We start from the raw sequence: 13517 nt of genomic DNA on the forward strand, positions 1-13517 counted from the left end.
TACGCATCTTGTTTTACTCTGTTGCTGAAGCCAATTCTGACAATAAACAAGGCTGAGGGCCAAAATTTGGCCTTTGAGAACACCACCAATATACGTATTTATATATGTATGTGCAAGTAAAGAATATACTGCAGTCTACTAGCCCAGGTGGCTTTGGTTTCATTTTAAAAGCTACTTAATACAAAATTCAGTGGATGAAACAAAGAATCCACCCAAACATGAAGGCTACAGCATCTTTGTTGAAAGAACAATAGCATATTACTCCTCGTTCCTCATTTGCAAAAGAGCCATCAAGATGCTTATTGCTCTGATCAAATTAAAGAATACTTCGCAGAATTATTCTTTAAACTAATCACTATTTAGAAGTTAATCTTAATCTACCAACAGTCATACACGCTCTAATTCAATTGTTCTGCAGAAAGCATAACAATAAAAGAAATATTTCCATTAGCATTACAAAAGGCAATCAGTAAAATTGCTCACATGCACAGACTCAAGGTTTCAAAATGAAAACAATATTCCGGTATAAACATACTCTGTTTTTCTACCAAATCCACTCTGTAATGATGTGTTTTATAATCTGGTGGTTATCCCACCGGAGTACACACAATACTAATGAAAGCAAGATCAAATTAAACAGATGACACGATTAACAGTATTCATTTCATGCATGACTGTGTTTTACTGGAGAGATAAAGACCTGAAAGTAATTACTGCAGAGTAAAACTCCTTCACTGACCTCTCCGCTCGCGGCTAGCGGTCCTTAAGCACTGATGTTTTATAACAAAGACCTGCGCGTCTCATCCGTGGGCTCTCTTTTACGCTACGAGCTGAGCACCTCCACCGTTGCGTGCACACAGTACCTCTGTATCTATGTCTGTAATGCAGTATAAAGATTACTGGGGAAACCTATCAAACCGGCAGGCAGCAACGGCGCCCGCCAATAAGAGCCAGGCACATGCAGGCTCCAGCACATGCTCTCTGAGGCTCCCACACTGCCGCCGCCGCTGAGTGGGCTGCTAATCTAATTATAGCTGTTCGCTAGCACGGCGCCGCCGAAGCACAGCGCACGAGCAGATTGCATTCGAATATATCGAGCCAAAGAATGGAAATTTGGGGGGGTTTCTTAATCTGAGTGCAGAAAGAGAACTTTCCACCTGCAGTGCATCATTTGAAAAATACGGTCGTCTCCACCCCTGAAAAAAAGATGCATTTAGGAGCACACTTTCAGAACTTCACCACTTGTAGCTTGCTAGATCTGTTAGCCTGAGACACTAACAAAGCAGTTTACTCTTCATTAGGAATTCATGTTTCAAATATACACGTTATCCGCACAATATAGACTGTGCATCTCTGATTTAGGTGCAATATTTTACAATTTAGACCTCACATCAATGAAGTACCTAAATGCATGCTTTCAACGCACAGCAACCTGACAAAAGTCAACAGGAGCACCTCTGTCCTTTAAGTTTACATGTGGGTAGACACTCAGATGACTGAGTCTTCCTTGCACACTGGTACATAATATTCAACTAAGTTTTCCTGAGGCTATGGTGGAAGGCTAAGGAAATTTGTACCATCATGCAAAACAACTAAATTCATTTGGAAAATATTTGTCATGAACAGATACTTCTTAAAATGAGGAAGTAAACCTTAAAACCTAAAACCTTAAAATCTAGAGCTTGTTAACAAAGTTATGTATATCCAATTGTGTCACATGTTCTACTATGTTGCAAGTAGAACACATCCACAAGCAATATGCACAAGACGCTGAACCCCACAGCAATACAGTGAGTTCCTACATGCCCATGCCAGCGCTTTTCCCAATTCTTTACTTATCAACAGCACCATACAATACTAGGCACAGTCAAGTTTGTGGTATGAAAGGTTTATAAATATTTTTATGTATCATACTTCAGTAGCAAAAATTGTTTGCTACTACAGAAATGCTGCTAATGCAACAAGACTTTCATATGGTAACAGTGTAAAAACCTTATTTATTGTTAATATGCAAATAGCTATGTCAAAGCTTTCCACCAGTGAAAATTGTTTATAGTCAACTCTGCTAGTAATAGACCACTTTCTATAAGGAAAAAAAAAAAAACAAGTTATCATTGGCTGCAAATAAAAATGAAGTGTAGAAAGAGTAGCATTCTGCCCCTTGTTCCACCTTTTAGTCAACATTAAGTTTTCCATTCTAATAAAATAATAGTTAGCATCCTTAGTTTAAGTCTTCCTTTTCAGATTACTTAATCTAAGGATGTAATCCTTATACTTGTCGTTATAAGCAATTTTGTTAAAGTACTGTAAAATATACCAAGTTTCTCAACAGTACTCCTTGCTTTTAAGTCAGATAACAATGTACATCATGAACTAATAGAGGGGAATATATAAAGGTTATAAAAAAAAAATGCATTTAAAGAGTTCGGGAGCTGCTGCCACAGTGAAACTGTTTGGTGCTCAACTGTTTAACAACCAGTTCCACAATGATTTCTCTAACAACATGTTGCTAAAGGTAACAGGGGAACAAGGCCAACAGCCTCGATTCCCAGTCCTCTGGATCCAACTCTTGGAAATGCTCAGATTTTGTTAAGAAAAGAAATAGCCCAAAACAAAAAGAAAGGACAAATTGTTGTTTTATCTAATCCAGGTGGAAATCCTCACAGATCACCAAGCCACCAACAACAGGTGACAAAAAGACCAAGAATCCTTAAGACGTGGGGGAGAATCTACACATCTCCTCCTCTGTCCAGCAGCTCCCAGAGCCCCACTGCCCCCCTCCCACACATGCCCAGCACAGCCCCTCCACAACTGGGCTCCTGCCACTCATCTGCTGGCTCAGATAGCAACTACAGCTGAAGTCCCTGGCAAGGGCTGGCCTGGCCATCAGGCTCTGAACACGCCACTCCTGCAGGTTATTTTAATACTTGCTTAAACAAAAAACAAAAAGAAAAGGCCAACACCATGGTGGCAGTTGCATTTGGTGGATGCTGCTACTTTTGAAATCATATGGTGGTTCAGGTCCTAAACAAGAACATATCTCCATCCACAACTGCAAAGCTGGTATTTCAAGAGACACCTGCTCTTCTAGCTACTATGATGAATGTCTGGGAAAGGCAGGTGTAGCAAACAGCACCTTAGAGGGACTTTGACATTTACAGCCCACTGTGGCACATTATACAGGGCTGAAACTCCAGCCCAGAGCAGAGATCCGTGCCAGCTGCCTCTGTTGCTAGCAACTGCAACACAACAAGCACTTGGATCATGCAGAGGAGCTGTGACAGGACACCGTCACGGACACTTCTGTCAGCAACAGAAGCAGAGAGGTTTCCCAAGGACACAGTCACAAGAGACTTCTCAACCCCAGCAAATCTCTGCTGGAAATGACCAAGTTTCAAAAAGTATTTAACTTGGCAAATTAGGTAGACTTTCATGGAAAGCAAAAGCATATCCTTCGCACAAAGGATCCATCTCTGCTAAATTCTGAGGTCCTGCATATCCACATGGGAGTAGTAAAGTACTCCAAGGAAAGGGCTCTGTTTTTAGAAATTACAGGTTAAATTCTCCCTAGCCACATTCTTGATAAAATGTTTTGATAAAGTTCTCCAAAACCATATGGCCTGAGGCAGGTGCCCATCACAGGTTTTCCTCTGCCCCCCTGCTATGGATATGGTGAATTTATATACAAGTGATATCATAATCTTATACTGAAAATTGTGTAGCTAGCATTTAATAAGTTTTATACCTCATTTAGGCATGTCTAAGCAAAGTAATAGTCAGATCAATATTTTGGAAACAAGTAATTTTTACTATGTTGAAATAGCTTTTGTAAGTACTTATATAGCCAGTAGTTTCAAAACAAGAATATTTAAAATATTGTGTGCTTTACAAATAAATAGATTACACTGAGTAACACTTAACTTTTGACTTAATAGATACAAAATATTACTTGGAAACAGCTACAACAGTTACTTTATCAGATTTTGCATAATATAGTAAACATATGGAATGAAAATGAGTTGAGTAAAAGGGTTGGTGAATCAACATGTTGCATTTCTAAAAGCAGTAGTATGTACGTTTCCAAGCTGTAGTCTGAGAGGTTGAACTGAACCAATTACCCTAATGAATATTTTACTTGGTTTGATGCATCATTAAGCACTTGGAAGAAAGTGAGCTAAACCATTGCATAGGTATGTACTCTTAACTACAAACAGAAAAAAAAAAAATCTAAGAAAATGATGTGCTGCACTTTTCACATTTACACAGATCAAAAAAAAATGAGAACACAGTTTTCTTTTAATAATTTTTGTACATTTCAACATCTCTCACAACATCCTCTCCTGGAGACGTTAGTTTGTTTCTTGTGAAAGATTATCTTTGACTCTATAATAGTTACTTGTGTTCTTCCCCTTTCTATCAAGTCTACAGATGGCGGGGGGAGGGAAGAGGACTCATCATCATTCATGGACAGAGAGACAACAGAAAACACGAGCCTAATGTGTGCCATTTAAACTTTTCTTAGGAAGCTGCAAATGCCAGGCTTGACCCAGCTGACCAAAACTAATACACTCAATCTGTCACTACTACCTCCAAGAACCACATGAGGAGCAGTTAAGCTGTCAGTAGTCTTTTTCATTCTACCACTGATAGACACTTCCAGTAAACACAGTAAAGAAAGATCCAGAGTGAAGTCTGGAGAAGGTTAACTACTTTGAGCACTTACACTTTGCCAGGACAATCAGATACAGGAGAACACAGGTATTTGGATTATTCTGTTAGTATCTATAAGAACACAAAAAAAGCCAAATTCAAATGACAGGTCATTCTAAAGACTTCAAGTCATCATCCTGAAACATGCTTCCTTCACACACACTACTCCAATACACCTATATCCTGATATAAACTTTCCATTATTCCATTACAGCGAGGAAAAAAAAATGAACGTTATGTTTTCTTGTGCTCTGTATTTCAGCAGTCACCTCAAATTATGTAAACGTCCTCCATGCCCTCTTGTCTTTCCACCCCACTTACTTTTCTCTCTTCTGCCCTTCCACACTGTTGTATCCATTAACTCTTCTTTCTTTGATCCAGCAACTATCAAAAGGGAAGGCGCCCACCCGCACAGCTAAAGCTTTAGCAGATGAGAACCCAGGAGTGTCTCCCAGTCACCACATCATACCACAACTTCTGGCTGCCCAATAAGTCAGCCAGAAGTCTGAGCCACAGAGAGGGATCATGCTACTTGTCAGTAACACTGTGAGCATAAAAAATAGCCCTAAATAGGGGATCTAGCCCCTGGACCACATATAGTGAACATTTATGTAAATCAGTGATCCACTGAGACAAACTGATTGGTTTCCTAATGTCTATCTCTCACTTCACTGTTTAGAAAGGGCAGTTTCCATAATAGGTTAAAAAAAAACTGCCAGTAAAAATAATAATAATAATAATAATAATAATTGATCTAAGATGCTGAGGTCATAATATAAGAAATAACCACAGCAAATCTCAACAGCTTACAAGGTACGGAAAGTTAAAACTGTTTTGGAAGAGGTCACAAAAGGGACTCTACTTCACAAGTGGAGATTAATTTTTGCACTTGACGTGGAAGAAAACAGGGATCCAGAATGTCACTTGAGCTAGAGAGCTGACAAACAAGTAGTGACACATCTCAGATCTTTAATGGAACAGCAGAAAAAAAAAAAAACTTAGAATACAATAATCATACTCTTAGTACCGCCATGCTATCAATCTTCATTACTACCACTGGCATGTTTTTCTCCTTTCTTTTCTTCTTTTTACCTTTTTCCACTATGACTGCATTACTGTAACCCGTGACATACAGTCAGATGTTGAGCATACATACCCAAGATACACATAAACTGGCATGGGAAAATTTTAAATACTAAATTTCCAATAGAGGACAAATGTAATTTTTCAAAAATGCTATGGTGCAAACAACAGCATAATGGGTAAAGAATGAAGTCTAGCATTCCTCCCTTTGAAGCAAAAAAATGTCAGAGTTGCTCACTTCTGTGATTATGAATGTTATTTCAAATTCTGAGTATATAAAGTACAGCGTTGTAGCTTTCTTTGATCTCGCGTGATGACAATGAAGACCTATTAAGCCATTTAAAACTTATTGTTTTTCATCCTTCAAAGATTGTTTTCCCCTCTCTTACATCTCTTTATGTGAGAGTGTATTTATGTTGAACCACAACACAACTAGAAAGGAAGTCAAGATGTGACTGTCAGTACATGAAGTGGTTCTTCAGACAGACTTACACTCAAAAACCGCTTCACCACCATCAAGCTCAGTGTGAACTCAGAGCTGTAAACCTTTGAGACCGTCCTCACTGGTAAAGTGCTGGGTAATTCAAAGTTTCAAAGCAACCCTTAGATCTTACACAGAAGAATTTTAGATCTTGCACAGAAGCTGTAGACAGTCAACACAACATATCCCAGGAGAATACCAGCTCTGTATGCAATGGCTTTGGTTAACATTTCAAGGCTAGAAAGTCCAAAGACAGTCTACTAATCTTAAAGCTTTTTTCCAAACTAGAAGTAATTTTTTATTTTAATCCTGGAAAGAATCTTAAAAGAATACAATTTCTAGACATTAAGATCAGTAACTGTGGCTCACTATACGAAAACAGTCTTACAAGAAACTAGAACTATTTTGCTGGAACACATGAAGAGCCTCTCCAGAAAGAGAGGCTTTATTTAATGGAGATGGAGCAAGTTAAAAGCCCTTCTCTGAAAAACCCCTCAGGACTCTTATTCAGCATAATATCCCAGAACAGCAGCATCCTAGTGGTTGAAGCAGCACATAGACCTAGCGGTTGAAGTTTGCAGTACAGATAAGACACCAGGCCCTGCTTCCAGGATTCTTTCCATAATTTAGCTAATCCTCCTGTAAAATGAGCAAACAATTTGCATAACTAAAGCCATGCAAAATCAGTATAAATTAGGACAGATAAATTAGGCACCCTCAAGCCTAATGAATCACACTCCCTGTTGTCATTTTCTTTGCAGCCATTTGAATAGACACTTTCTGCATGGTGTCACAACTAAGACAAGAGTAAGAGGTAACCTCACCAACATTAAGTAGGGACTAGTGAGTGCTCTAAAACAGATGGAAAACATTCACCCGAAGAACTACGCCACATCCTGGAGGCAAATTATCTACTTACTGCTTTGCCTTACCAAACTTTCTTGGGTACAATAGCGTACATTTTCTTCATCTTCCCCTCCCAGAGCTGAGAGGAAAAAAAAAAAAAGTTGCCTAATTTCTCTGCAGTACATATCCATGTGGATAGCAACCTTGTACATCTTTTGGACTACCACTTGTATTACTACTACTGATATTGGTGACAATTCATGGGTTGCTCAAAGGATAGATAAATCCAAAATCAAAATGAACCTTCTATCCCTACATCCCAATTGCAAATCCTCAGTGCTTCCAGGATTTTTTTTTTTTTTTTTTTTAATAATGCACAGGCATCAGGATCTTCAGTTTTATGTTAAAATGGAAGCAACGTAATGTTTTCTCACTGGCACTGTAGGCTTAGCACTGTTGACTCCACATGTCATTTTAGTGAGTATTTTATTATTTTGGCATGAATTTACCTCAAAATAAGAGCAAGAATAAGTCAGATGGCTGCATATCTAAACCTAGTTGTCGCTTGAAAACTCAGTCATTTTGTAGGCATACACAGGCAGCCAAAAAAAAAAAAAGGGTTCTTTTTCTGATATCATACCCTGTAAAGGACTGCATATTTTGAGATCAGTTTCTCATTACCTCAAGTAGGGGACATCTCTGGGGTAAGTCTAGAAGTCCCAAACACACCGCAGGTAGAAGAATAAATCAGTAACACCATAATAGCAACACTGCCTTGTCCCTAAAATAATTAGGTGCAAAAATATGGGAAACAAAGGTCAAAAGGCAAGCACTTAAAATTAAGAAGAGTCAGAACTATAGCTTCTCCAATCATTCATGAATGTATCTCCAGCACATGCTATAATAATGTAGGCTTTAGCTAAATGAGTAAAGTAGTATCTCCTCCTTCCCTAAACTTGCCTTATTCAGTGTCTTAAAAAAATGCTTTATTTGCTGATTAGCTTTGAAGTCAATATTGATATTTTCAAAGCAAATTCCAGCACCTTGTAGTCAAAACATAAGCAGCATAGCCACAGTAAAAGCTCTGGTAGCAAAGGGAAACATTGGAAAGTTTCTAAGTTTCCCAAGTGTTTAACACAGATTTCGCAGTATATTATTCATGTTTGATAACAGAAACCCCATATTATGGTACTTAAATGCCATAATATCTATATTCACTTGATTCGCAACATACAATCCTACCAGATCCCCCCCCACACTAGCTTAAGTATTCATACTTGGAAGGACTGAAGGGAAGCAGTGTAAGTGAACAAGTGCACAGAAGTACCTCCTTTTCACACTGATCAGTTTAGCATTTCAGTTAGAGCATGCCTTCAAAATCTAGCCATTTATCTCCTTTAAAGTATTGAAGTTATTCTGAGTACATACAATTGCCTTGTTTATATAATTTTATTTCTGTTTCACTATAAACAAATACTTTTGAAATACTGATGTTGAGAAGAATTCAGAAAGCTTATTTTCTCTTCAGGTACTTTGAATATAATCTTCTTGTGGCAAGTTAGTACAGTACTTCTGGAAACAGTATCTTTTACTATTGCTTGCATCTTATACAGTGAAGCAAAAACCAACCAAATACCTGGGTTATTATTATTATTCTACTTTCTGTGCTAGGATAAAGAGATAACTACATTCAGATATCTCTTTACTCACTCAACACATGGGATTTAATTTACATATCCAAGATTGCATAAAGGAAGAGTCTTGAAATTATGTTTTACCTTTTACACTAGTCAGGTTTTTCATGCAGGGCTTCTGCATGCACATTTCTCCAGCTCCAAAACTAACAAGAGAGGAGCTGCAGTAAAGTCAGGGATTCCTCCAAGTCTTCCCTATATACTAGAGTATCTCATATCTCCCATCTCATGACATTCCTCTAGCCTTCCTGCAGTAGAAGACTGAGTTAACATTTGACAGAACTTACAGATAGCTTGCTCAAGTAAATAAAAAGAGGAAGTATGAAGCTCAGCCAACTGTGGATATGCTAGATGGGTTGGAGATTAAACAAAGAAAAAAAAAAGCATAAAATCTGTAGAAGCTGCTGGTGGTGACAGAGATGCATGCCTGCACTTGAGAAGTTCTCTCTGTCCAAACAAAAACACACACATGAAAGAACAAGACCAACAGAAAAATGAAAAAGAGCATGTGCCCAAAAGAATGGGGCAACAAAAGCCACACCTAAGTGTTAGGAGACAGAGAAGCTCAGAAATCAGAGTATGCCTTCTAAATGATAGTACCTCCTGGCTCATCTCAGCAGCTTTCAAAGCCTGCTGGGCTGCAGATTTCAAAGCATGTGAGAAGGAAAAAAAACAAAAGGAAACCCAAACTAAAGAAACTGCCATTGTTTTATGTGTTATTTGCATCTCAGTACTATAAGTCTCAGGCAAACTTACCTGTAACTGCTTTAAAAACAAAAGTATCCAGCCAACTTTCTTCCTATCAGGAACACATGCAGCAGCTCCTTTTTTTTTTTTTTTTTTTTTTAAAACAGATAAACAGATTTAATTTACATAGTCTTCAGTGCAGCCAGATGGAAAACAAGTATTGATTTCTTGTCTGAACCCTTGAAAGTCAGCAGTTCAATCCCCTAGCAAGTTAAGGCAGTGGACACCTCAACCCATGGTTAAGTATACAGTCTCTGGCACACAGTAGTTCCTCAGTGGAGGAAGAAAGTAGTTAAGGCTGGGATCTGGAACTCTCTCATTGACCTTATAAACTAAAAATGGGTTTCTAAATTAATCTGTTTCCATTTTCTCTGGGGGTTTCATTTGCATCACCTAATTTCTTAGAGTTCAGACAGCTTAACTCAAACTTCTCTGGGACCATAATCTCATGCCTCGACAACCATCAAGATTAATGCACTGTGGGAGTTGGCCAGCAGCAAGCAGCAGAAAGATGACTTTTCTTTTTTAAAGTCATATCCAAATGTAGCCCCCAAAGCAAGGTTAAGTTTCAAATTTAAAAAGAAAAAAAAAAGGCAAGTCATTTGTGCTTAACACACCTCTTCCCCTCAAACTACCTTCTGTAGAGAACCTGAAGGCAGAAATTCAGATCTGTATGGGAAGATGCAAAAGGCACAGAATCCTTTTACATAGTGCCTGCCTTCCAACAGCAAGTGCCTATAGCCACCTCCGAGATGAAGGCCAGCTCCAGATTAGGACTGTCATGGTGGGGGTCAAACAAGTACTCCAGAACATCCACTGTATGCCAGGGTAAACTGTTCTGGAAGAACAGCTCCACTCTGTAGCAGGCCGCTTGACAAAGCAGCTGCTCTGACCCCTGGACACCTGTATACATGTTCAAGCATTTTCCCAGCTTTTGGATTTTAAGGCTTTCTTCACCATCTTGGTTTGGAGAAAACTAGTAAAAGATGGGATCTTTTTTTAACCCAGCAAACACTCATGTCTTCCTTAAGCAGGGCAGAACTTCAGCACAGCTAGATCAAAAGCTATGACCACAAGGTGCTTCCTCTGAGGAACGTGGGGCATCTTACAGTTTGAAGGCCTTTTACAGTGCAGGCAGAGTGCTGAAAAATATTGTATTTATTTTTGTATTTGTTTTTTTTTTTTTTTTTTAGGTTTTTTTGTTTATTTTTCTTTCTACAGTTGATGACCTTCACCTGACAACCTCTCAGAGAAAACATTAGGCACTGAATGCAGGAACTCTAGCAGAGACCTAGCTAAAGCCCAGAAATACCTAGAAAAATTAAACACTGATTCACCACATTTACAAAGGCTATTGCTTATGTAATCTGAATAAAAGTCAGATTCCAGCTGAGTAGAGTTCCCTGTATTTGACTTCAAAACAGGGGCACTTTCTTATTTTGGAGAGAAAGTGACTATATACAGGTAATCATGTTTGTCTAACTGATGTCTAAAGCATAGGAGCCACTGAATGGTAGACCTCCTATTCTTACCTCAGGCATACAGTTATAGAACCATTTTTGAAGATAAGAGAGGATAAGAAGCAAATTGGGTCAGATTAGTGCAGTATCTTTCTTTGCAAATGATTTTCCTAGGTAATGGCATTACAGTAAGTCTAATCTCTGGACTCTAGCAAAACTTTAATGTGATGCCATATGGAAAGTTATCACTTCAGGTGGAGGAGTGGAGAGGGAGTGGCAAAAACAACAAATAAGGCTGAAGTCACTACAAAGAAAGGACAAGAAATTGTTTCAAAAGGAAGAATTCCTGTATCAAGGATATTAAAAGCTGGTACCAATATTACTTCATATTTTTATAAAAGGCCTTGCTGCAGGTTAAAAGTGTATACTGATGATGAGATGCATCATCATCAGAGAAGGACTGAAGCCTCTCACTGAAATAAATCAATAATCTCATGAATTAGAGAGACATAAATGTAGCAGCACAGAGTGCAAGGCCGGGCACTTTCACAACAGAATCAAAAACCCTGTAAAAATGGCAGTCATTAGCTGGAAAGAAAAGATGTATAAAGACCTATGTGCATGAGTCAGTCACAAATGATGGAGGCACTGCTATGATGCTATCGCTGATACAGGCCCTGGGCAAAGGCTATCCTAGGAAAAGAGCACAATATAACTGATCAACTCATAGTAAGCTGGAGATACAGACTTTTATCTTCCTAAGAATTATATGAAAAGCAGAACACTTAAACCAGCAACAGAAAAGATAGAAATGCACCAAAAATTCAAAAGCACATTTTCTACTGGTCCACAAGCATCAGCAGACAATGAAGATCACAGCCTGCTCCTTTCAGATGAATGCACTCAACGAAAGCCATATTGTAAATGTGTTACATTCACCACCATTTCTGCTTTGAATCAGAGAAATGACTCAAACAAAGTGGTTGTTTCTCCCACTCTACATTTTGAGGAAAGTTTTCCCTAGCTCATTAAAAAAAAAAAAAAAAAAAAAAAAAAAAAAAAAAAAGAGCCTGGTCACATACTTAACAAATGATAGGAGCTGCATTACCAGCAGTGTAACCAGTAAGATGAGCACACATTGAAGAACATATCCACCAATACTCTTTCGTATAGGAGTACATTCTTATCTTCACATCATGAACCAACTGCAGCACAAAGTGTAAGAAAAATTAGTGCCAGTAGAGGGAGGCAGCTCCTCTCCAGGCAACATTATCTTAACATTCCTCGCTGCACAGTAGGAAGCCAACGAGTTTGTTTTTGTGGAAGTGAACTCACCCCTCAGCCATTGTGCAAATGTGGCTTTAAATCAAGCTGTAATTAGATTTTGCTGTATTTAACAAAACCCCTCTTGTTGCTCCTCTTTTCCAGCTCTAGACAGGAAATAAAAGCACTCACAAAAGAAAAGAGAAAGAAAGTTTGTCTCTTCCTCGAGCATGTTCTGGCACACACGCAAAGCACACACAAAATACAAAGCAATAAACTTACACAGGACAACGTTCACACTACATAAGAACACAGAAAGGTCTGTCAGCTGGTCCATGTTAAATGTAACCCTGTATTTATCAATATACTGTTTCATCACATTAATGCTATTAAAAATACTAAGAGTCCAACACTTGGAGCCTTGCTCTTCCTCATAAATTTAATTTACTTGGCAGGAAACTTAAGTGGAAATCTTCTGCTCAAACCTTAAGCAAGCTAAGGCTGCCACGTATTCATTCTAGGACAGATCTTTTCTTTCCTTCTTATTTTAACTATTTTGGTCATTATACTTCCTTTTTTTTAAAAAAAGGATAGCTTTATTCTCATCTTTGTACAGACAGGTACTCCTAAAATTTAATTATTAGAGTTTTCTTCAAATCCACTTTACTGCAACACATGTCATACAGGGTGGCTTCATTTTGTTGGCTGAATTTTTAAGTGAACTTATCCTAAACTACATCCTACCACTTTGGTTTACACTGCTACATGAGCAACTGCATAGTAAGTGAAGCTGAGTCCCCTCAGAGCAAAGTTTCAATAGTTCCAGAGCTGACAAAACACTTTACAATGGTGGATTCAATAGCAAACCCCCGAAAGAAAGGCAAAGTGACATGCCCAAGGCCACATAACAAAAGTTAGTAGTTGATCTCAGAACAAAAAGTTTCTCCCCTTAATCCAGACCTTAAGTACCAAAGAACACTTCTTCCCAGTGAGTCAAAACCTATTGATAACTATCTGGTCCTATAAAAGTTTCAGAATACTTAAAGGAAAGACAACTAACTGCTAATTACTTGCATACAATCATTGCCTAGGACACATTTATTCGTTAATTTACCAAAGGTACCAATTTTTACTTTAAGAAAGTTTGAAAGTGTGCCTTTTAACAGAAAAAATTCAAACATACATGCCCTAATAGATACTTCTCTACTAATTTTCAGTTATGCTGCAAGTTTT

The 13517-nt window shown here is 38.3% G+C and overlaps 1 protein-coding gene across 3 annotated transcripts in view; it reads right to left on the minus strand.

Moving 5' to 3' along the window:
• Positions 1-13517, minus strand: part of FAM110B (family with sequence similarity 110 member B) — a 111189-nt gene that overhangs the window by 57996 nt on the left and 39676 nt on the right. The window contains exon 1 of one of the 3 annotated variants that reach the window (XM_062570347.1): positions 740-860. The exons of the other annotated variants lie outside the window; for them this stretch is intronic. The gene's annotated coding sequence lies outside the window, so the exon portion shown is untranslated. Of the gene's footprint in view, positions 1-739; positions 861-13517 lie in introns of those variants that run through there. 3 annotated transcript variants of the gene reach the window in all.

This window comes from Rhea pennata, chromosome 2, assembly GCF_028389875.1.
Source record: "Rhea pennata isolate bPtePen1 chromosome 2, bPtePen1.pri, whole genome shotgun sequence".
NCBI lineage: Eukaryota > Metazoa > Chordata > Aves > Rheiformes > Rheidae > Rhea > Rhea pennata.